Here is a 23,306-nt window from a genome sequence, read left to right on the forward strand (position 1 = left end):
AATATAGTGTAATTTTATAGTTCTCAATTCCATTATTTTTAGGTCGGAATTTTAATTTTAATTTTTTTTTATGTTTTTTAAGAAAAATAACTTATTATTTTATCATTTAAAACACGATTAATGTTTTTAATGGATATTTTTTTTTTAATTTAGAATGTTAAAATATCGAGCCGATGTATTTTTTTTAAGTAAGTTAACATTTTGAACTAATATATATTTTAATTTAAGAAGTTAACATGTTGAACCGATATTTTGTTTTGAATTTAAAAAATTAAAATATCGAACTGATATTTTTTAAATCTACGGAGTTAACATGTTGAACGGTATTTTTTTTAATAAAATTCGAAATTTAAATTTTTTTTTAACATTTGAGCTATCATAATTAGTTATGTGAGATCAATATTTTAATAAAATAGATAACATATATTAAAATCATTTTTATAATACTCTATAAAGTATAACGTTTAGCTAGTTAAAAAATATTATATTATCAAAATATTATTTAATCGATAAATTAATAATTTATTATTTTATATGTATAATAATAAAATATAATTTTATTGAATGTTGTTGAATTTCAAAATTCAAATTCTATACCATGGGGTTCATTTATTGTATAAGTTGTTAAAGTATAATCAATTATAAAATCTTTTCTATTCTCAAAGTCATTTAATATGTACTGTAAATTGTGTAATATGTTCAATGGTTCGACAAAAAATGGATGAACGAATGTTTTATTGGTTATTGACAATTGTCCTGCCCATCCAAAGGTAATTCAAGTGTAACAAAATGTTGAATTGTTCTTCTTACCGCCCAACACGATTTAAAAAATTCAGCAATGTGATGCAGGAATTACAAGAGTATTTAAGATGCATTATCGTCGCAGATTTTGTCGTTCTATTTTAGAGGGTTTTGAGGTTGGAGAAACAAATCCAAAGAAGAACAATGTTTTAGATGCAATCAACATTGCTATCTAAGCTTGAATGAACGATGTTAAAAATACCACAATTGCAATTTGCTTTCAACATTGCAAACTTCGTTCGATAGAAAATGTGGTTTCACAACCTTTAGAAGAAGAAGGCATTAGGGAATTATGGTCAACAATAAAGGAGTTACAATATCGTAACGCAATGAATGTGGATCAACTCTTGAATTATCCAGGTGAAAACGACACAAACGAGATTTTAACTGATAAAGAAATCATTTAGGGTCTTAGAGAAAATAATCAAGATGAAGACAATGAGGATGATAGTCGTGTTTTGGACCCTATTTCTCACAAAGAAATAATTAGAGTAGCAATGAAACTTAGTGATTTTCTCTTACAATATGGTAGAAGCACTCCACAACTTTATAAAGTTTTGCAAAAAATGAGGGATGAGATTCAAATGGATATAAATTTTCATACAAAATAGATAACAGTGGACTCATATCTCACTAAAACACTCTGAATTATTAAAAAAAATAGTATATTATTACTTTATATATCGGTTGGAACCTATATGCGTCAAAAAATTATATTACTTAATAAATTTATCGAAATTATTACTTTAGCTATTCGTCCCGAGTCAGGACTGTAATAATTTGTTACTTTATTGAGGTTATAATTTTCTCGAATATTATTTTATCGAGGGTCTACTATATTCTTTTTTTCAAACATAAGAATTGTAATTCAATGTTAATTCTCATAAAATTGGAATTAAAATTTTAATGTCAATTTCATTTCCAATTCTACTCCTACAAACATCTATAGATTTTACATCTTTTTAACTAGGTCATAATTTCCAAACAATCCTAAAGGCTATATTTGAATAAACAATCATTGTATAAAAAAACTCTTAAAAGATATATTTGTAAACATTTATTTTTTATGCCCTCAAAATTTATTATTTTATAAAATTTATATATGGTCTAATTATACGAGGTTAAAAATAAATAATTAATCTGATAAAAAAGAGTTATATCGACCAATTTTTGAATTAGTTAAAATCCGAAAGTGTTATAAATAAAATTAAAATAAATAAGGTTAATAATGTGTCTAAGCTTATATTGCATATGTTACTTATCTATATATATATATATATATATATAATGCTTAATTTTTAAAGTGTTCGGATTGTCGGGTCGAGAGTTGTGGTTAATTTAGATATATATGTGAGAGTAAATAGATAAATGGGTTGGATTGTGGGTTGACCCGTTCATAAATTTAAAAGGGTTAAAAATAAAATTAAAAATGTTATAGGTATAGTTCAAACTTGCAACCTAAAAAAACAAGTGGAACCCTTTAACCAACTAGGCTAATAACACTTTATATTTAAAATTCAACACCAAATTTGATGAACGCGGGACATTTTAACAATATAAGTTCAACTTTTTAACTAACTAATCTATATATATATAATGATACTTAATTTTTAAAGTGTCCGGATTACCGGGTTGAGAGCTGTGGTTAATTTGAATATATATGTGAGAGTAAATCGATATTTGGGTCGGATTATGGGTTGACCCGCCCATAAACTTAAAACGGTTAAAAATAAAATTAAAAATGTTATAGGTATGGTTTAAACTTGCAACCTAACAAAACAAATACAACTCTTTAACCAACTAGGCTAACAACACTTTATATTTTAAATTCAACATCAAATTTGATGAACGCGATGGTTCATCAATAGTTTTTAATTGGTCATGATTCTCTTTTGATTCTGCGCTATAGATTTCACTATTATTAGTGAGCAATAATGGAAAAAATCTGTCATATTTATAGAGATATGGGACATAATTCATATGGATATCATAAGTCTCGCCTAGGCTACTTTAATGGTAGTATTTACATTTTCACTTTCACTCGTAATATGAGGAAGAAGTGGACTTTAGAAGTCAAACTAATTGAGTTTAGTAATCAAAGTATATCAATTGTTTTAGAGATTGTTTTGTAATGTGAGGGTAAATGGATACTTGGGTTGGATTGTGAGTTGACCCGCTCTTAAACTTAAAACGGTTAAAAATAAAATTAAAAATGCTATCACATTTTTACCGTAATATGTTTTTCACGATTTTTATATTATTACTTTGCACGAGATACATGCTAGTTTATTATAAGATAGTAAGAATTTCCAACCAAATAAATGACTAATTTAATTATATCAAAAATATATTTTTATGGGTATCTTTTTAGTTTGAGTTGCTTAATGAATAGTTTGCGCATTTTTTTCGAGAAAGAGTGATACTTTTCCTTCATTTATGTATATTGGAAACAATAAGTATGATATTTAGATCTAATTAATAAGCTCAATACTAATAAGTTTGAGTGTAAAAGTGCAAATAGCCAGGTACTAATGGGGCTTATTCGGCATTACAATATGGGTTAGAGACTTAGAGCTTGTTTCATATAATGACCAATTTTAAGAATTGAATTATTTAAAGAAATAATAACACACAAGTGTGGTCGTGCCGGAGTGGTTATCGGGCATGACTAGAAATCATGTGGGCTTTGCCCGCGCAGGTTCGAATCCTGCCGACCACGTATTAATATTTTTGATTTTTGGCTTATAAACTTTCATTGTTTAAAGATCATATACAAACTCATTTTATCCTATGACATATGCTCACAATATTGTTTTAATCATAATCCTAATCTCATTAATCATATAAAATTCAACTTATCACTTAAGAACATAAATTTTCTCAAAAAGATACTAAATGTTGGACAACAAATTAGACCGGTCATATGGTGATGCAAGTTATGTATTTGCATAGGAGCAAGAAGAACAATGTAGGACTAAGGACCGACCATATGGTGATTCAACTTATGCAAATATCCTATGACATTCTCACAATATAGTTTTAATCATAATAACAATCTCATTCATCATATAAAATTCAACTTATCACTTAAGAACATAAATTTTCTCAAAAAGATACTAAATGTTGGACAACAAGTCAAACCGGTCATATGATGATGTAACTTATTTATTTGCATTGGTGCAGGAAGAACTATGTATGACTAAAGACCGATCATATGGCGATTCAACTTATCCAAATATCCTATGACATATACTGAGGGACGGACCCAGGATTCAAAATTGGGGTGGGCTTAAAAAAATCTTAGGAAACTTAAATAAATAACGATAACATTTTAGATAAAACGAGTGAAGGTAAGTTTTTACTATTTTTTTAAGAATCGGGTAAACAAAACAGTAAATTATATTAATTTTTTTTTTAAATAGTGGGTAATGTCACATTTATATCGTAATTTATGTTTTTGGGTTAGGCCGAACCCCTACATAAATCCATCCATCCATGCATATGCATACAATATAGTTTTAATCATAATCACAATCTCATTGATCATATAAAATTCAACATATCACTGTTTTTTTAAAAAGATACTAAATGTTGGACAACAAGTCAGTCTGGACATATGGTGATGTAACTTATGTATTTACATAGAGGCGTTTATGCATTTGCATAAGGTCAGTGAGTCACAATAAAAAAATATTACATCTCTATATTTTTTTTTAAAGGTGTAAAAGAAAAAATTTTAAAAAAAATAAAAGTTTCATATGACTTATAAATATCCAATAATAATTGGACCGTGTATAATTTAATTTTTTAAATGGTCATTTATATAATAGAGTCAATGTGAGAAGGAGAATTAACTATGGATATATATATATATATAAAAGCTGAAACATCCCCGTATGGTAAATAAGGAGATGAGTACTCAATAAAATCAAGATATAGTAGTGTTATGCAGAGAGTGGAGTGTCGTGTATGTGGAGCATGGAGCATGTTCGTAAATGACTTTTTTTGTAGACGACACGTAATGTAGAATGTCAATATATGTAAATCATGGTGGTTTTGTCATATAGACTTCCTTACGTAGTCGTAGTGTGCCATGAAGAAAAATACATTACTTACATCAAATGACGAATGTGTCAACGACATGTAACAACAAACAAGAGAATTGTCGGAATAGTTGTAAATTTTTTTTTAATTAAAAGAAAACTAATTTGACACCTTACATACACGAAAAATTGTAAGTTGACTACCACACTAAAAGTCTTGTATGTTCAATTCTAAATTGTTCGTTAAAACCTTTCGCAATAAGAGTTTTGTGACATTCAATTGTACCGTTAACCTTTCGTTCTGAGTTTAAACACTAATTTAGGAAAAAAATGTGAATAATAGTTAATCTGAATATTGATAAGCCTAAGAGAATTTAGGTAATCGATATTATTCCGTGTACATTGAGTTTATATTCAGTTAATAATTTGTTTAACATTGATGATATTACATAAATATATCTGTAAAATAAACAAACCAAAAAATTATCTGAATATATCAATATAAATAATTGAAAGACATTTATTTATTAATACTTCTATAATAATAGGTGTATATATAGCCACCTATTTAAAAATGGTGTATCAACAAATTACTTTGGCATTACACTATATTAAAATTATGAATTAATCTAAAACTGGTCGTATAACAATAAAATATATTTTATCTTTTGAAACAAAAATAATATATAGACATAAGTAGAGGATGAATAGTTACTAACTTACAAATTAATATTTTAATTTTAACTCCAATATAAATATAGCAGTCCTATAAATAAAATAACATTTCCTTTATTAATTTGTTTAGTTATAGTAAAATATTAAAAATATAAAAACATTATTTATAAATATACATAATTAACACTTGAATTACTATCTTGAAGTCAAGGTTGTACTTGACCCTTTTTTGCCTGTTTTGTGTGGTTTGGCTTGCATTCTGCTAGGCTCTGTTTTTTATTTAATTTTTTTTGTCAGTTAATTACAAAAACTTGTGTTTCTCCATGCATGATGTATTTTTTCCTCTTTATCGTCCTCCATTTGTGAAAGGAATCCTTCTCCCTTAACTTTCTCTTATAAAATTGTGGTCGTGTCAGATTGGTTATGACTAGAAATCATGTGGATTTCGTCCGCGTAATTTCAAATCCTAACGACCACTTAGCATAAAAAAAATTACCGACAAAAGAGCAAGAGTTTGGGATTCATGATTCTCATTGACGTTCACCTGAGTTTGGAGACAAAATACAATTGTTTTCTCAAATTTTTTTATATTCTTGTGGTTACAATTGTATGGTCTTTTATGAGGTTCTTTTAGGGTTGGTCAGAGATTTAACTTGATTTTTTTAGAAAAAATTATAAAAATTACTTTTTTGCATATGCATAGTCTGTTACTTTGTTTATGTAATGCAATTCCTGCATAGTTCTAATTTATTGAGCTTTTCTCTTATTATATTGATTTTTTTTATCATCTTATCTACATTTATTTTTTAAATCTAACAATAACAATGTTTTCTCAAACTAAAGTTGTTTATCTAGTTTAACTTGGCTAATTAAAACCACCTTAGTACTCCATTTCATCAGTTTCTTCTAATAATGAAAAGATTATATATGTAGTTTCTAATTAAAATCAAAAAATTAATAAATATTAAAAAAAAAAGATTATTAAGAAAGAAAAAATACTCAAATTTCATTTGTCAAGTCTACAATTAAAAGACATAAAAAACTATTTCATAATATAAATACAGAAAAAAAAAAGAAAAACATAAGGGACATTTTCAAAGCTATACATAGGTAACAAAGACAAATAATCAAAGACATTCATACAAAGATTGAATCATGTGTAGGAAGTAAGGATTGAATCATTAACAAAGCATGACTAGAAATCATGCCCGATCAAAGCCCACATTAACAAAGCCCACATTATTTTTTTTGTGGATCTTGTTTAAATTTACAAATAACATTTTTTTTTACAACAAACATGATGTAGAATGTAAGGATGTGTAAATCATGGTGGTTCAGTCATATTGACTTCCTTACTTAGCGTTGTGTTTTATGGACGGATTTAGAAATTTGAGTTGGGATAGATTTAAAATAATAATAGAAAAATTATGAATAAAACAAGTGGATAAAAGTAAGTTTTGTTTCTTTATGAATTAAATTGATTTTTTTTTTAATAACAGGAAAATTATGAATAATTTGTGGATAAAAGTAAATTGTTGTCTGAATTTTCTATGAATGAATAAAAATTAGTGAACTAAATTGAATTTTTTTAAAATTATGAATTTATGTCATTTATATTTTAAAAAAAATATTATTTTATTTTCTGAGGTTGGCTTCAACCTATACATAAATCCGCCGCCCCTACCTACCTCCAATTGACACACATGATGTGAAAGGTTAGGATATGTAAATCAGGTGATTGAGTGATTGAGTAGACTTCCTTAATATGAAGAAATATATTACTTATAAGACATATCTAAAAAAAATTGAGTTAGGTGGATTTAAAAAAAAAATAATAGAGAATTTAGGAATAAAAGATCGATCAAAAGTAGGTTTTGCCCCTAATTTTTTTTATGAATTAGAAAAACATAGTTTATTAAACTAATTTTTTATTTTTTTAAATTAGTGGGTTATGTGAAATTTATACCATAAAAAAAATAAAATTTTTAGAGTTTGCTTCAGCCCACTCCCATACATTAATTTACCTCTGCTTACATTCAATTGATCGAATGAGTCCATTGACGAAAGAGTCAATCACGTGCAACAACCAATGAGAGAATTATTCAAATAGTTGTAGATTACTATATACCACACAAAAAGGTTTTTCTTAGTCAATTCTAAATTATTGATGAAAACTTTTCGTAACAAGACCATCTTGATGACATTTAATTGTACTATCAATTTTTTGTTTCAGTTTAAACCTTCGTTTAAAAGACTATACAGATATAATGAATTTCAATATGAAAAAGTGTTAATGTTGACTGTTGATAAGTTCAAAGAGAATTCAGGTAATCGATTATTAATAATTCAAGAACATTGAGTTTCTATTAAATTAATAAATTGTTTATCATTGATGAGATTTATAAATATATATGCAAAATAAACAAACAAATATCTAAATATATCATTATAAATAATTGAAGGACATTTATTTATCTATACTTCTTTAATAAGGTGTCTCAATATAGAACAGTTTCCCTAACTAACTTCTTGTTTGGCGTTCACTTTCCCAAACTAACCTAGTTTGTTAATTTATTCCCAAACTAACCTAGTTTACTATTCAAACTCATTTTTTTTTTTTTTTTTTACATTTCAAATTTATTATACATAGATATATATTTAAATTATTATTTATATAAACTAAATTATTTATATTTTGATATATATTTTAAATTATTATTTTTATAAATTTAATTATTTATATTTTAATATATAATTTAAATTATTTTTTTATAAATTTAATTATTTATATTTTAATATAAATATTTAATGGTTCATTAGTTTAAGACATATTTTTTTAGGACCCTTAAGTTAGGAAGACAACACATTAAAAATTGATAATTTTATTGTGAAATTATATCAAAATTATTTTAATAAAAGATAACCCAATAAATATAATAATAATTTGAATGAAAAGTTGTCAAAATTATTTTAATAAAAGACAACCCAATAAATATAAATAATAATTTGAATGAAAAGTTGTCAAAATTATTTTAATAAAAAACAACCCAATAAATATAAATAATAATTTGAATAGTAAAAAAAATAAATTTATGGGATGAAAATCATAGCCCCATATATATATATATATGTAAATATATATATATAATAAATTTAAAATGTAAATATATATATATATATATATATATTAAAATATAAATAATTAAATTTATAAAAAAATAATTTAAATTATATATCAAAATATAAATAATCAAATTTATAAAAATAATAATTTAAAATATATATCAAAATATAAATAATAATTTAAATATATATATCTATATATATAATAAATTTGAAATGTAAAAAAAAAATTAAATAAATAAAAAAAAATAATAATAATAATAATAAAACTGAGTTTGAATAGTAAACTAGGTTAGTTTAGGAATAAATGAACAAACTAGGTTAGTTTGGAAAAGTGAACGCCAAACAAGGTTAGTTTGGGAAACTGTTCTCTCAACATATTACTTTGACATTACACAATATTATATAAGAATTAATCTAAAACTCGTCCTGTCAATCAAGTCAAATTAACTCTAAATAACAGGATAATTTTAAATAAGGCCTAGTTATAAAATATAGAGTGGGTTTAAATTGGGGTTATTTAAAAAGCTTAAAGGAAAAAAATAATTGATTATGATTTTGATGAGATAATGATTATTTTTAGTAAAAGACTTAAAAAGTATTGATATATATAAATAAAATAAAAAATAATAATTTTAAAATATAGGGTATTTTTGTATTTAGGTTTGATTTGAGTGATGTGATGAATAAGAGGAGAGTAAAGTGGTGTTTGATTTTGTTTGGGTTATTTTAAAAATCCAAACCGAGCAAGGCCATAATATAAAAACAAGAATTTTTTTGAAATAATGTTTGTATATATTTTATAAATAATAAAAAAAAACATAAGCGACAGAGACGGAAAAAAATTTGTTCAAATAAATACTTATCAGAGTGATTATCGGACATTGACTAAAAATCATTTGGATTTTAACCGCACTTGTTGGAATATTGCTGACCATAATAACATAAATTCTAAATAATTGATTAAAGAGTTTGAGATTCATGATTCACTCAAAAAAAAAATTATATTTTTGTGGGTACAAGTTGTGATCTTTTATGATGTTCTTTTAAGTTTGGTGAGAGATTTAACTTGATATGCATAGTTTGTTATTGTCGGTGCAATGCAATTTTTGCATAGTTCTAATTTAATGAGCTTTTCTCTTATCATCTTATCTATTTTCTTTTAAATCTAACAACAATAATGTTTTCTTTTATTCATCTGGTTTAACTTGGCTAATTAAAACCACCTTAGTACTACTCCATTTGACCAGTTTCTTCTAATATGAAAATATTATATGGGTAATTTCTAGTAGAAATCAAAGAAATTAACAAATATTAAAAAATATCGAATGTTAAGAAAAAAACTCAAATTTCACGGTCAAGTCTACAATTAAAAGACATGAAAACAAACATTTCAGAATATAAATACAGAAAAAAAAAATATACGAGACATTTTCGATATACAATAATATGAAAGACGAATCAAAGACATGCATACAAAGCTCATCATCAGTTGGAATACCACCAACCAAATAATGAAATCTTTTTAAGGATGCTAATTCTCTAGATCAACCACATGGGAAGGTCTCATTAAGTATTAATTTATCGGGCATAACTAGAAATCATGTGAGCTTTGCCCACGCAGGTAAATCTTACTGACCACAGAGGTAGGATATAATTATTTTACTCTATATCACATCATATGTTCACTACTTTAATCCTAATCTCATTTATCTTATATCATCATATTCATTCAAATTTTCTCAAGAAAGACTGAAAATTGAACAACAAAAAGAACAAGTATGACTAATTATCAACCCTGTGATGATACAGTTTAGGCATTTCCAAGGTTTGAACTTTTCCTATATAGTTATTAAACTAATCAACTAAAATAACTTATTTTTGTTATTTTTATTATTAAATTATTATTTTTAAAAAATGTTAAAAATATAAAAATAAAAATAAAATATGGATATACATAGAGGGTCAGACGGGCATACCTACTAAAACCCATCGTTTGACAGGTCGACGGCTGGCTGGCCCACCATCTTGGCGGGCTGAAAATCTCCAACCCAACCCAAGATGGGTTGTGAGTTAGACGGATCAGCCCGCGGTTGTCTCACTACAAATAAAAATCATTAATAGTTCTAAAAAGATAAGAGTTCAAGAATATAATTAAATAGTCATAATACACCAAACAAGAGTCTTACCTTTACATATTAATTGACACAATAATTCAACAAAGTAACAAAAATTTGAAAAAAGCGCAAAATAGAAATTTCATTTAACGGCATATGTCTAAGGCTATGCATATGTCTACGATTATAAATCAGATTAAATTTTTTTTTCCAACGCGGACTAACTAAGCCTGAGCGGGCCCGCAATCCAAACGAACTGACCCGTATCATTTCCAAATGTGTTGCTAATATTTCAATTCAACTCGGGTCTAACCCAAATTACGGCTCTAGATATACAAATATTAAAATCCTTTTTAATCTCAAAATCTTAATACTTTTGAAAGTCATCATAAATAAATACAAGTGAGTTCACAAATTCTGTATTTCAGAAAATTCAAATCTAAGACACTTTAAAAATATGAAACACAAGTTTTATTGTGATTCACCAATTGAAATGATAATTATATAACATCACTCCAACTTCATCTATAAAGAAATACAGAACATATAAAACTAAAATTCTATTAAAATTAAACAAACTCATTACAATAATAAATAAAAATACATTGATAAATAATTACATTCTCAATCTGAAACTATCTAATTATTTTATATAAACCATCATTAGCATAACCTAAAGACATATTTATAACTTCGTCTTCAAATGAACATATTGTTCAATGAATCAACCACTAAGAGGTTGAATTTCCATCAGTTTCCCTTCATGGAATAAATCTACTCATAATGACAAAGATATAATAGGCACTACTCTATATAAGCCATCAAGGACATTCACTCTACCAGTTACATTTTGACTATATCTAAATCCTACATTTTCCATTCTGAATACAAAACTTCTTTCGATTGGTAGGCGCACACCATCCTCCCCTTTCATCTTCCGATCAGAGTTTCGTTTACCTTTCATCCTTGTCTTGACATTCTTAAACCCCAATTTGAGAGAGAGGTAGAAAAAGACAGTGATATACACACAGAGAGACGAAGGTTATATAGAGAGTAGTAGAAGGTATACAGAGAGATAGAAGAAGGCTATATAGAGAGGAGTAGAAGGTATACAGAGAGAAAGAAGAAGGCGATATAGAAAGATGAGTAGAAGGAGGCGGCTAGAGAAGAAGATATGATTATGGTTTCTATTGTCGCCGTCTCTTTTTATACTAGTTAACTAGGGCAACATGGTGGTGGGACAGATCTATGTAGAGGATCGGAGTGGAATTAAACCCAACTCGAAAAGAAAAAATAAATTGTTTGCCACATTTGGTACAAGCCCGGTGTAAGATAACCTATTTAGTTACATAGAGCCCTACATTTATGGCCTATTTTTTTAATATTTAATAGGATTATTAATTATATATTATATTATTAATCTTTTTTTTATTGTTTTATATTAATAACATTTTTATCCCTTTTTTATCTCTTCATTATAATATATTAATTATTTATATCACATTTTATATTATTAATATTAAAAAAATAATAAAAAATAAATTATTTACTAAGTACAAAATTTAAATTTGCTTGGTTCCAATTCTTTAGGTGCAAGATATAAGACCGTAGATATAAGAAAGTTGTATATAAATAAACTATAATAAATTAAAATGGTTGTTTGGTTGGTTAAAATATATATATAAAGTACTTTCAAAATGGTATAATATATATATATAGTACTTATTCAAACCTGTTACAAAAAAATGTATAAACTTTTATAAATTTTAATATATATTTTTTAATTTTTTAATTTTATAAAATTATTAAAATTATAATTTTTTTTATTATTTTGAAATATAATAATAATAAATTATAACTAAATATTTATTTAAATTTAAATGAGTTTAATTTTATAATTTAAATAATAATTATTATAAATACTTAATTACTTATGTTTGATTTTTAAATTTTTATATATTTTTATATTTATGTAAACAAAAGTTATATTATAAAAAATTTAAATGTGTTAATTTTATATTTAATTAAATATAAAATTATTTTAAAAATTAATAATGTTAATTAAGAAATATAATCATATATACAGTTAATTTATAAAATAAAATTTTATTATATTGTTAATAAATTAGTGATATTATTATTAATTAATATAACTCATATCTGTATAATTTATTTTTTAAATAATTTATAATTATATCATTTAATTTCAAATATTAATTTTTTATAAAATTATTATTATTAATATTTTATTTTATACAAATATTTATAATAATACATAAATTTTAAAAATAATTATTAAATATTAATTCATATATAAATAAGTTTTGTTTATTTAATTATATAAATTAAATTATAAAAATATATAAATCATATAATAACATTTTTATTTTGAAAATACATTTATATGATAATTAGAAATTAATTTTATTAATTTCAATATAAATAATAATACAAACTATATATAAGATAAATATTAAAAAAAATATAAAAATATAAAAATAAAATAGACTTTTATATTTTTTATATACCACCAATCAAATACAAATACCTATATAATTTATACTTTTACAATATTTTTTTATAATCTATACACTTTACCACTAATACATATATAAATATAACTAATACCTATCAAACCTTATCTAATTTCTTAAAAACTATTAATATAATTTACTGTTATTTAATTATTTAAAAAATAATAAAATATATAAATCTTTATTCACTAGTTTTTTTCATTATTTATTCATTATTTTTTTTAAACCTATCACAAATTATTTTAACCCATCTCAAGCCTGATATGTCCCTTGACAACAACTATAATATATTTAAGTCTCTAAATAACTTTATATTTAGAATGGTATAATCATTTGTTAATTATTTAACATTAATCTCAAACTTATATAAAAAAGTAAAAATAGTCAGCACTTGTTTTTTTTAGCTATAGTTAACTGAATGAAGAAAATAAATTCACTTGAACATTGTTCACATAACAAAAATCACACAATTTCAATATATTTTTAAACTATTGAAAAAATATTTTCAATTTAAATTAGATAATTAAATACTTCGGCCTGGGTTAACCCGGCAAGCCTTCGGGCTAGGACAGCCCACTCCCCAAGGCAGCCCATTTGTTAAAAATATCAAAATATTTAGTTGTAATTATTATAATTTTAAACATAAATGGTTGTAACTTGGTGGTTCAATATATACATTTAAAATTTTAATGTGGTTATAAGTTCAAATCTCACCAAAAACAAATTTTTTTTATTAATTTTTAAAACTAGACTTAGAGCTACCGAGGCTAGAGCAGCCCAAACCTCGGGCCGACTTTGTTTTCACACACTACAACTCAATATCATAACAGTACCATGACATCGTGTTTAAAAAGTAAAATAAATAATAAATACTAAAATCATAATTTTAAATATGTAAACACTAAAATTTTAGAGCCTAATTTATAAATTTTAAATCATTTATTTTAATAAATAAATTTAAAATAATTAAAATTAAGACAAAAAATAAAAATAAATTAATTAGGATAAATATTTTATTAATTAATCATGATTAATGAAGTTAAGGCACAAATAAATTAAATATAAATAATTTGAGATAAATATTGTACTCATTTATCCAAAACTAAATTTAAGAAGGCTTAAATAAATTAAATAGTTAATTTAGATTAAATGTTATATCAATTTAAATCCTAAATTAATTATTTATAATGTCTCAAAAAAAATAAACAAAATAAATATTTATGTCTATTAAAATAATTTTGTATATTTTGTAGGATAAAATAAAGTCAAAAGAGAGAAGAAAATTTGATTTCAAACAAATTTCAAGGCTGAAAAAGGACCATGATCTGGTATAGCCGAAACTAGAAGAGACGTTGTAGTAGACCACACAACCATCTAATGTAGCGTTGCCCTCCTTCCAACGGATATAGATTTATCTCATCGCCCGCTACAACGGAAGTCATATGCTTCCACACAATAGCGGATCAACTAACGCCCAAACTAAACGAAACGCTCAAGCCAAACAGAACGTGAACGAAACGCCCATACGTCTGTACCTTGACCCGAAAAAACACAATTTCAAAACCTTCCCAACGCTTAGACGAGGAAGGATCAAACAACATCTTTTCAAACTCGGATCATCTTCTTCCTCGCGATGAACAAGATAAGTATTAACCGAAACTTTTGATTTTCAAAAGTGGAACTCGGTCGATACTCAACCAAACAAGTTGATTCAAAAGTTTAAATAATCACCCTAGCTTGGTGATTATTTCGCCTACAATCATAAGATCAATTATGGCATAAATGAATGTAGTTGTTCGAAAACATAAAAAACCATTAATGGTGTTTTGTCTCGAACTCGATATGAAGGCTATAAATAACTTTCTCCGACCAAAACGATGTAAAGGAGATCAATCTCAAGCCTCAAATCAAACTCTTACAAAATCCTCCATAGAAATTTTCACAAGCTTTTGAAAATTTTAAAAGCTTTGTGTAAAACTCTAAATCTCGGTTCTAAATAATCATAAAGCTTTCTAAAGAGTTAATGAGTGTTCTTCAACTCGCTTAAGCTTTAATTCATGTTATAATTCAACTTATGAATTCAAATTTAAATTTTTACATTTCAGTTCGACTAGTCTTTGATACTTCTTAATTACTCAATTCTTTGATTTGAATTTGTTCTTAAGACTATTTCAAAAATTTTAATCGAAATTAATGGAATGAATTAAGCTAAATCAAAAGTATCCAAATTTAATTTGAATAAAGTTTAACATTAAATTTTTGTTTTTGAGCTCTAGCACAAAAATTCAAAAACCGAAATTCCAAAAAAATAAAAATACAAGTTCTTGAATTGGTAAAACTAATAGATGGTCTTCATATTATGGTTCAAATCACTCCTAATATGTACAAGGAAGTTGTTGATAAATTTCAAATGTCAAAATAAACTTCAAATTTGTGCGTGTAAATTGTTTCACGACCTGGATACTTGCCTAACGACCTGCTTATTTGGGTCTTTTAATTTTAATCGTATTTTAACAATTTTAAGTGCTAAACTATTTTTAAAAAATTGGAACAAAATTTAAAATGATATTAAAAAATTTTCATAATTTTTTTTATAAAAGCCTATTTTAATTTATTTATAAATTTTAACATCCTAAACTAATATTTTCAGTTACTTTCCTCAATAATTCTTGATATCGATTGTAGATATTAGCATTTAAATCTTATTTTATAATTTTAAATTCAACAAAAATCAATACAAGTCTAAAACTTGAAAAATAATTGGTTAAAAAAACGTAATAAACCAAAATTTCAAAGAAATAATCAAATTTATGTAGTATAGACCATTTTTTAACGGGCATGGAGGATGTTTAAATATGAATAAAGCTAAGTGTGTCTATTTGTTTCTATGCAGGTGCATCAAACTTGGCTAACTTAGACATGCTCTAAGCAAGCTAATTAGAAGTGTTGCGAAGTTAGACGTTGATGTCTAACTCCATTAGACGTGGTAGTCTAATGGGAAACGTAGTTAGACGTTAGCATCTAACTCCTTCAGACAAATCTGAAGTGATACGTAGTTAGACGTTGTATTCTAACAGATACGTAGTTAGACGTTAAGGTCTAACTTCATTAGACGTGGTAGTCTAATGGGTAACGTAGTTAGACGTTGCAGTCTAACAGATACGTAGTTAGACGTAAAAGTCTAACAAAAACGTAGTTAGACATTGAAGTCTAACAGATACGTAGTTAGACGTTGAAGTCTAATAAATACGTAGTTAGACGTTGCAGTCTAACAGATACGTAGTTAGACGTTGAGGTCTAACTCCATTAGACGTGGTAGTCTAATGGGAAACGTAGTTAGACGTTGGCGTCTAACTCCTTTAGACAAGTCTGGAAGGATGCGTAGTTAGACGCTGAAGTCTAACTCCATTAGACTTTATGTCTAATGAAACACGCGATTAGACGTTGACGTCTAACTCTCTTAGACTAGGCAGTCTAATGGAGCATGTCTAATGCCTCGTTTCAGCAGCCGTTTGAAGTTAGCATGCGTCTACCCACGATCAACTGCTACTCTGCTCCACTCACTCATGTGCAGTCTGACAAGCCAGCTAATTGTATCAAATGAATAAACGTCACGTACGCAAATGTCCTTCTAACGGTTTGTCCAGTACAAGACAATATTATAGAGGATATTCGACGCACTACTATTTCGGTATTACCACGATCCATTTGCTCATAGTTTGTTGTACTTTTGTCCTATGAGCGGCCTTCCAATGGATGCTTGCCATGTGTCCATGAAGAAGATTCGACTGTTGGTGTCCTACTACAAATAGATGCTCAAGGACACGAACGAATTAGTGGTCACCTTGATCACATTATTGTCTAACAAAATTACTCTTGCATTTACTGATTTCTATCATCTTCCAAATTCAAGAGAGAAAGAATCAAAACACTGTCTAACTGAGATAATATTGTTCTTAATATTGTGAGTTGAACAGAGGTTGTTCTGTTCAACAGAGTGTTAGCTAGTTCAGTAAATTGTATTTGATTCAAAGAGTTTAGTGAAATCATTCCAGTTGTGGAAGAAGGGGTGACGTAGAAGGGCTTGCTCTGAATATCAATAAACAACCTGTTGTGTTCTTACTTTCTGTCTTTCATATTTCATTGGTTCAAGTTTCAAATCCGACGAACATTTCCTCCATTGAATCTGTTTCAAGAGTTCGAAGGTTTTTTGAAAAATAAAAACATATTTTAATCGGATTAATATCGAATCGTTTGTCATAAGTTGTTAATAATAGTCAGACCCTAGTTTCTATTGGAAACATCGATCCTATCACATACAAAGTTTATCATCAGTTGGAATACCACCAACCAAATAATGAAACTTTCTTAAGGATGTCGATTCTCTAGATCAACCACATGGGAATGTCTCATCCTCTGGAGTATTTATCGGGCATAACTAGAAATCATGTGAACTTTGCCCATGCAGGTAATCTTACTGACCACATATGTAGGATATAATCATTTTATTTTATATCACATCCTATGCTCAGTACAACTTTAATCCTAATCTCATTTATCTTATATCATCATATTTATTCAAAAAATTTCAAGAAGAGACTGAAAATTGAACAATAGAAAGAACAAGGTATGACTAATGCTCAACCCTGTGATAATGATTCTTTTGCATTTCCAAGGTTTGAACTTTTCCTATATATAGTTACTAAACTAATCAACTAAAATAACTTATTTTTGTTATTTTTATTATAAATTATTACTTTTAGAAAATGTTAAAAATATAAAAATAAAAGATGAATATAAATAAAGCGGTTAGACGGGCCTACCCATTAAAACTCATCGTTTGACAGGTCGACGGCAGACCGGCCCACCATCCCGGCAGGCTGAAAATCTCCAACTCAATCCAAGGTGGGTTGCGGGTTAGACGGGACAACAAAGTAACTAAATTTTGATAAATTCAAATAATAGAAATTTCATTCAATGTCATATGTCTAAGGCTATAAATCAAATTATATTTTTTTTGCCAACACGCGGACCAATCAAGGCCGAGCGGGTCTAGGCCCGCGATCCGAACGAACTAGCCCGTGTAGGCCCACTTCCAAATGTGTTGCTAATATTTCAACCCAACCCGACGTTGGGCCTAACCCAAATTACGGCTCTAAATATACAAATATTAAAATCCTTTTTAATCTCAAAATCTCAATACTTTGAAAGTCATCATACAAACAAGTGAGTTCACAAATTCTGTATTTCAGAAAATTCAAATCTACACTTTAAAAATATGAAACACAAGTTTTATCGTGATTCACCAATTGAAATGATAATTATATAACATCAATCCAACTTCATCTATAAAGAAATACAGAACATATAAAACTAAAATTCCATTAAAATTAAACAAATTCATTACAATAATTAATAAAAATACAATTATAAATAATTACAAATTCTCAATCTGAAACTATCTAATTATTTTATATAAACCATCATTAGCATAACCAAAACACACATTTTTATCTCCGTCTTCAAATGAACATACTGTTCAATGAATCAGCTACTACGGTTGAATTTCCATCCGTTTCCCTTCATGGAATAAATCTACTCAAAAGCTTGGAAAACGGGTCCAAATGATAAAGATAAAATAGGCACTACTCTATATAAGCCATCAAGGACATTCACTCTACCAGTTACATTTTGACTATATTTAAATCCTACATTTTCCATTCTGAATTCAAAACTTCTTTCTATTGGTAGGCGCACACCATCCTCCCCTTTCATCTTCCGATCAGAGTTTCGTTTGACTTTCATCCTTGTCTTGACATCCTTAAACCCTAATTTGAGAGAGAGGTAGAAGAAGACTGCGATATACACAGAGAGAGAAGAAGGCGGCTAGAGAAGAAGAAGATATGATGATAGTTTCTATTGTCACTGTCTCTTTTTATACTAGTTAATTAGGGTAACATAATATGGTCGGAGGGACGGACATATGTAAGAGATCAGGTGGATTAAGCCCAGAGGGATTAAGCCCAACTCGAAAAGTAAAAAAATTGTTTAAATATAAGGCCAAAATTTTTAATATTTAATAGGATTTAATTATATATTATATTATTTATTTTCTTTTTTTTTCTCATTTAATATCAAATATAAATATATATATATATATAATATTTTTATCTTTTTTATTTCTTCATTCAGTATTATAATATAGATAAATGATTGGGAAAGAAAATTTGAAGGAGAGAATATGAGAGAGAATGATGTAGCATAATTTTATTAGCCAAAAAAAAATAACAAAATTTCTCTCTCTTCTCACCTTTTATTTTTTTTCCAACCAGTGATGTAGTGACACATCGTTCCCTCCACATTCCCTCCTTTAAATTCTCTCCCCTATCACACCTCTATAATATAATTGGGTGCTAATTCTATGGATCAACCCATGTGAAGGTCATGTCATTCTCTCCCCGAAATCATCCCAGCATAGTAATCCTTAAAGCTGAATTTGCATAGGTTGTACAAGGTCAATTGAGTCTTCACTATCTTTAATGATCAATAGATTTATAACAAGGCAATCATAAAGAGCAGACAACATTTGGAGTTCTACATGGACTAGTCTCCTTGGAAAAACAAATATTAATTATGAAATTACCCAAAAGATACAATGACCAAATTCAAGAGTTAAACTAACTATAAAATTCATAAAACATAAATGTGATCGTGCTGGAGTGGTTATCGGGCATGACTAGAAATCTTGTAGGCTTTGCCCTCTCAGGTTCGAATACTGATGACCACATGTAGGTTTATCTTGTAGGACATCGCCGCATGACAATTGATCAAGCATATGTTTAGAACTTTACTTGGGAGACAGTACTTGAACCCCTCTTGGCCATTTTGTGTGATTTGGCTTGCATTCTTTAGGGATCTATTTTTTTTTTCTTAAAGTTAATTCTTTCAATGAACTTGTGTTGATTCATTACATGTTTTCTCTATTTCTCATCTTAAATTTGTAAAATGAATCATTTTTCTTAACGTTCTCTTATAAAAACGTGATGCGAGAATTTGATTAATGAAATAAAATTGTCCACACAAAAAAACAAGTATTATTATAATACACATGTTAAAAGGGAATATTGAATGTAATTTTATCAACTAAATAATTTTCACAAATGGTGGTCGTGCCGGAGTGGTTATCGGGCATGACTAGAAATCATGTGGGCTTTGCCCGCGCAGGTTCGAATCCTGCCGACCACGTTTATATTCATTTTTTTTAATTATTCATAACTATGAAAATCTTAATATATAATTTCTTAGTTATAGAGACTTCATATTTCAAGTTCATATGGAATGCACATCCCACAATATTAGAACTAGATCAAAGAAGAATCACAAGGTTCATATATAGTAGTTTTTTTTTTTTTTCTGTTTGTTTATATAGTATGGGCATTTATTGATTTTATTGTAACCCTTAAACAACTTGATCTTATGCTCCAAAAATCTCACTAAGCCAAAAAAAAAATCAAGTTGTTTAGTTGCTTAATTACTATTAGTTGTAGGGGGTATTTGTTGGTTGTTTTTCAACCAAAACATGTATCTAATTAAAACAATTCGGTTGTACTAAATTCCATATTCATAACATATTCTAATTTTTACATCTAAATAGATCGTTTCTAGATGAAATCAGATAAAATCAAACCCGTGATATTTTGGTCTCGTAAGTCGATATTTAACACCGGACTACCTTAGTAGAGTTAATTTTCAAGTATATATATAAAAGTATAAAACAATTAAATATAATGTTATCAATTAATTACAAATAATTTATTATGTTTCAATTTAGAAAGTTATTGTCATCTCACCTTACTAACTTACCCTTCAATTTGAGTTGTTATAACACTATTTGGTTAGTCATTATAAAACTTATATATGTGCTATCTTTTTTTCTGTTTTATTATGTAAACAGAGGTATGTATATAATTTATATTAGTTTATAAGCTCAATCAAACTAATAATTAATTCAAAATTCATGCCAATCATTAATTCTCTAAAAATAGCACCTCTTATCCAACTGGTGTTTCTTCTCCAATAATCTGTGATTATGAATTTGGGACGAGTTTCTCCTTTCTTTTAGGATCTGGCTTTCTTTCCTTGACAAGAATGGGCCAACAGTCATTAATCTACAGCTTCCTCTCACGAGGCACGATCATCCTCGCCGAATATTCAGAATTCAAAGGCAATTTCACCACCGTCGCCTTTCAATGCCTACAAAAGCTTCCGGCCAGCAACAATAGGTTTACCTACAATTGTGATGGCCACACCTTCAATTACCTTGTTGAAAATGGATTTAGTAAGTTGCTCTTATAATTCTATTTCATGTGATTCAACAAACAATTAATGCATGCATGCATGGGCTCAAGTATCATCCACAAAGAAAGCCATATTGATTTTTTTTTTATTATTATCAATTCAATTATTACATGATAGCTTATTGTGTGGTCGCGGTTGATGCTGCTGGACGTCAGATTCCGATTGCGTTTCTTGAGAGAATTAAGGATGAATTTAGTAAGAAATATGGTGGAGGAAGAGGTTTAGGTGCTGCAGCCAAAAGTCTCACCAAAGAGTTTGGGTATGATCTATTTCTTTTTTTCTTTTATTGGCTTCTCTTAGATATATATATGTAACTTGTCTTGACTATATTTATTTTTTATAGGCCTAAAATAAAGGGTCATATGCAATACTGCATTGATCATCCAGAAGAGATGAACAAGCTTGCAAAAGTGAAAGCTCAAGTCACAGAAGTCAAGGGTGTCATGATGCAAAACATTGAGAAGGTAGTTTTGGATCACAAAATTCTAAACCAAAACTTGGTTTTAGTGGTCATATATCTCATTCTCATACCTTTACCCTTATATTTTCTTTTCAAAAAGTTATATAAGTGGATTGATCTCGAATTATTTAGAAATAAATAGATTATTTGAGTTAAATGATCAAAATACCAAAGGTATCATTTTCCGTTCTACGCAGGTTCTTGATCGTGGAGAGAAGATTGAGTTGTTGGTAGACAAAACTGATGACCTGCGATCTCAAGTAAGTACATTGAGTCTTTTTATATCGTTTTGTTTCTTATCAACTGTACGAGATAATTGTGTGATATTTTATTTTTACAAAACAGTGTGTGATTGTTTGTATCTTATAAACAAATAAAGAATCTCAAATATTCTCAATTTACTTCTTCACATGAATAACATTTTAAGTTGAAGTTGGGACATAAGTGTTTGGGGAGTACAACTATCCTTTTAAAATGAAAAATAAAATAAAATAACTCACATATTTACTTCTTTTTATCACATGCATTTTGAGGTGTAGGTTGTGTTGGTAAAACTTATGTAATTTGTAACTTCATTCTATTTCAGAGATCATCTTATTCCAATTTCTAAGGTATCTAGATATATACACCTTATAACAATTATTTTAAGCTTAAAAACAAAAATCACATGCCTCAATGCCACAAAGACAGATATTGGATACAATATTACTAGGAACTTCTAGTATTTAAAGTAATTAAAACTAATGCATTTAACAATTGAAATTGTTTATTTTAATTTTTACAAAATGAAATGATGAAGCCTTGTTTATTGTTTGATAAAAGTTCACCATCTTCATTTCTTTATCATTGTTGTTTGAAATTTGGATTGGTTCATGTTTGAGTGATTTTCAGGCACAAGACTTCAAGGCACAAGGAACAAAGATGAAGAGGAAAATGTGGGTAGAAAACATGAAGATGAAACTGGCTGTTTTTGGAATTGTTGTGCTCCTAGTTTTCCTTATTTTCTTATCGGCGTGTGGAGGTATTAGATGTCTCTAATCAAATACCAACATCATTCCATCTCGTTTATAGTTCATTAATTTAGCGAAACGTCTCTATTTTAGGCTTCGTTTTACTCTATTGTAGGACAGTTTTTTATTTCTTTCTTTGTATAGTTTGAGTTTTACATTAGGTAGAGGACGTTGATGATATGGAT

The 23,306-nt window shown here is 27.3% G+C and overlaps 2 non-coding genes across 2 annotated transcripts; both read left to right on the forward strand.

Annotated features, from left to right (window-relative positions):
• The first annotated feature begins 3,438 nt into the window (after positions 1-3,438).
• TRNAS-AGA lies at positions 3,439-3,520 on the forward strand. The gene has a single exon. It is a non-coding gene; the product is annotated as a tRNA-Ser (tRNA).
• A 16,936-nt stretch (positions 3,521-20,456) lies between these two features.
• Positions 20,457-20,538, forward strand: TRNAS-AGA. Its single transcript has one exon. It is a non-coding gene; the product is annotated as a tRNA-Ser (tRNA).
• Positions 20,539-23,306: the final 2,768 nt, after the last annotated feature.

Source organism: Impatiens glandulifera, chromosome 8 (assembly GCF_907164915.1).
Source record: "Impatiens glandulifera chromosome 8, dImpGla2.1, whole genome shotgun sequence".
Taxonomy (NCBI): domain Eukaryota; kingdom Viridiplantae; phylum Streptophyta; class Magnoliopsida; order Ericales; family Balsaminaceae; genus Impatiens; species Impatiens glandulifera.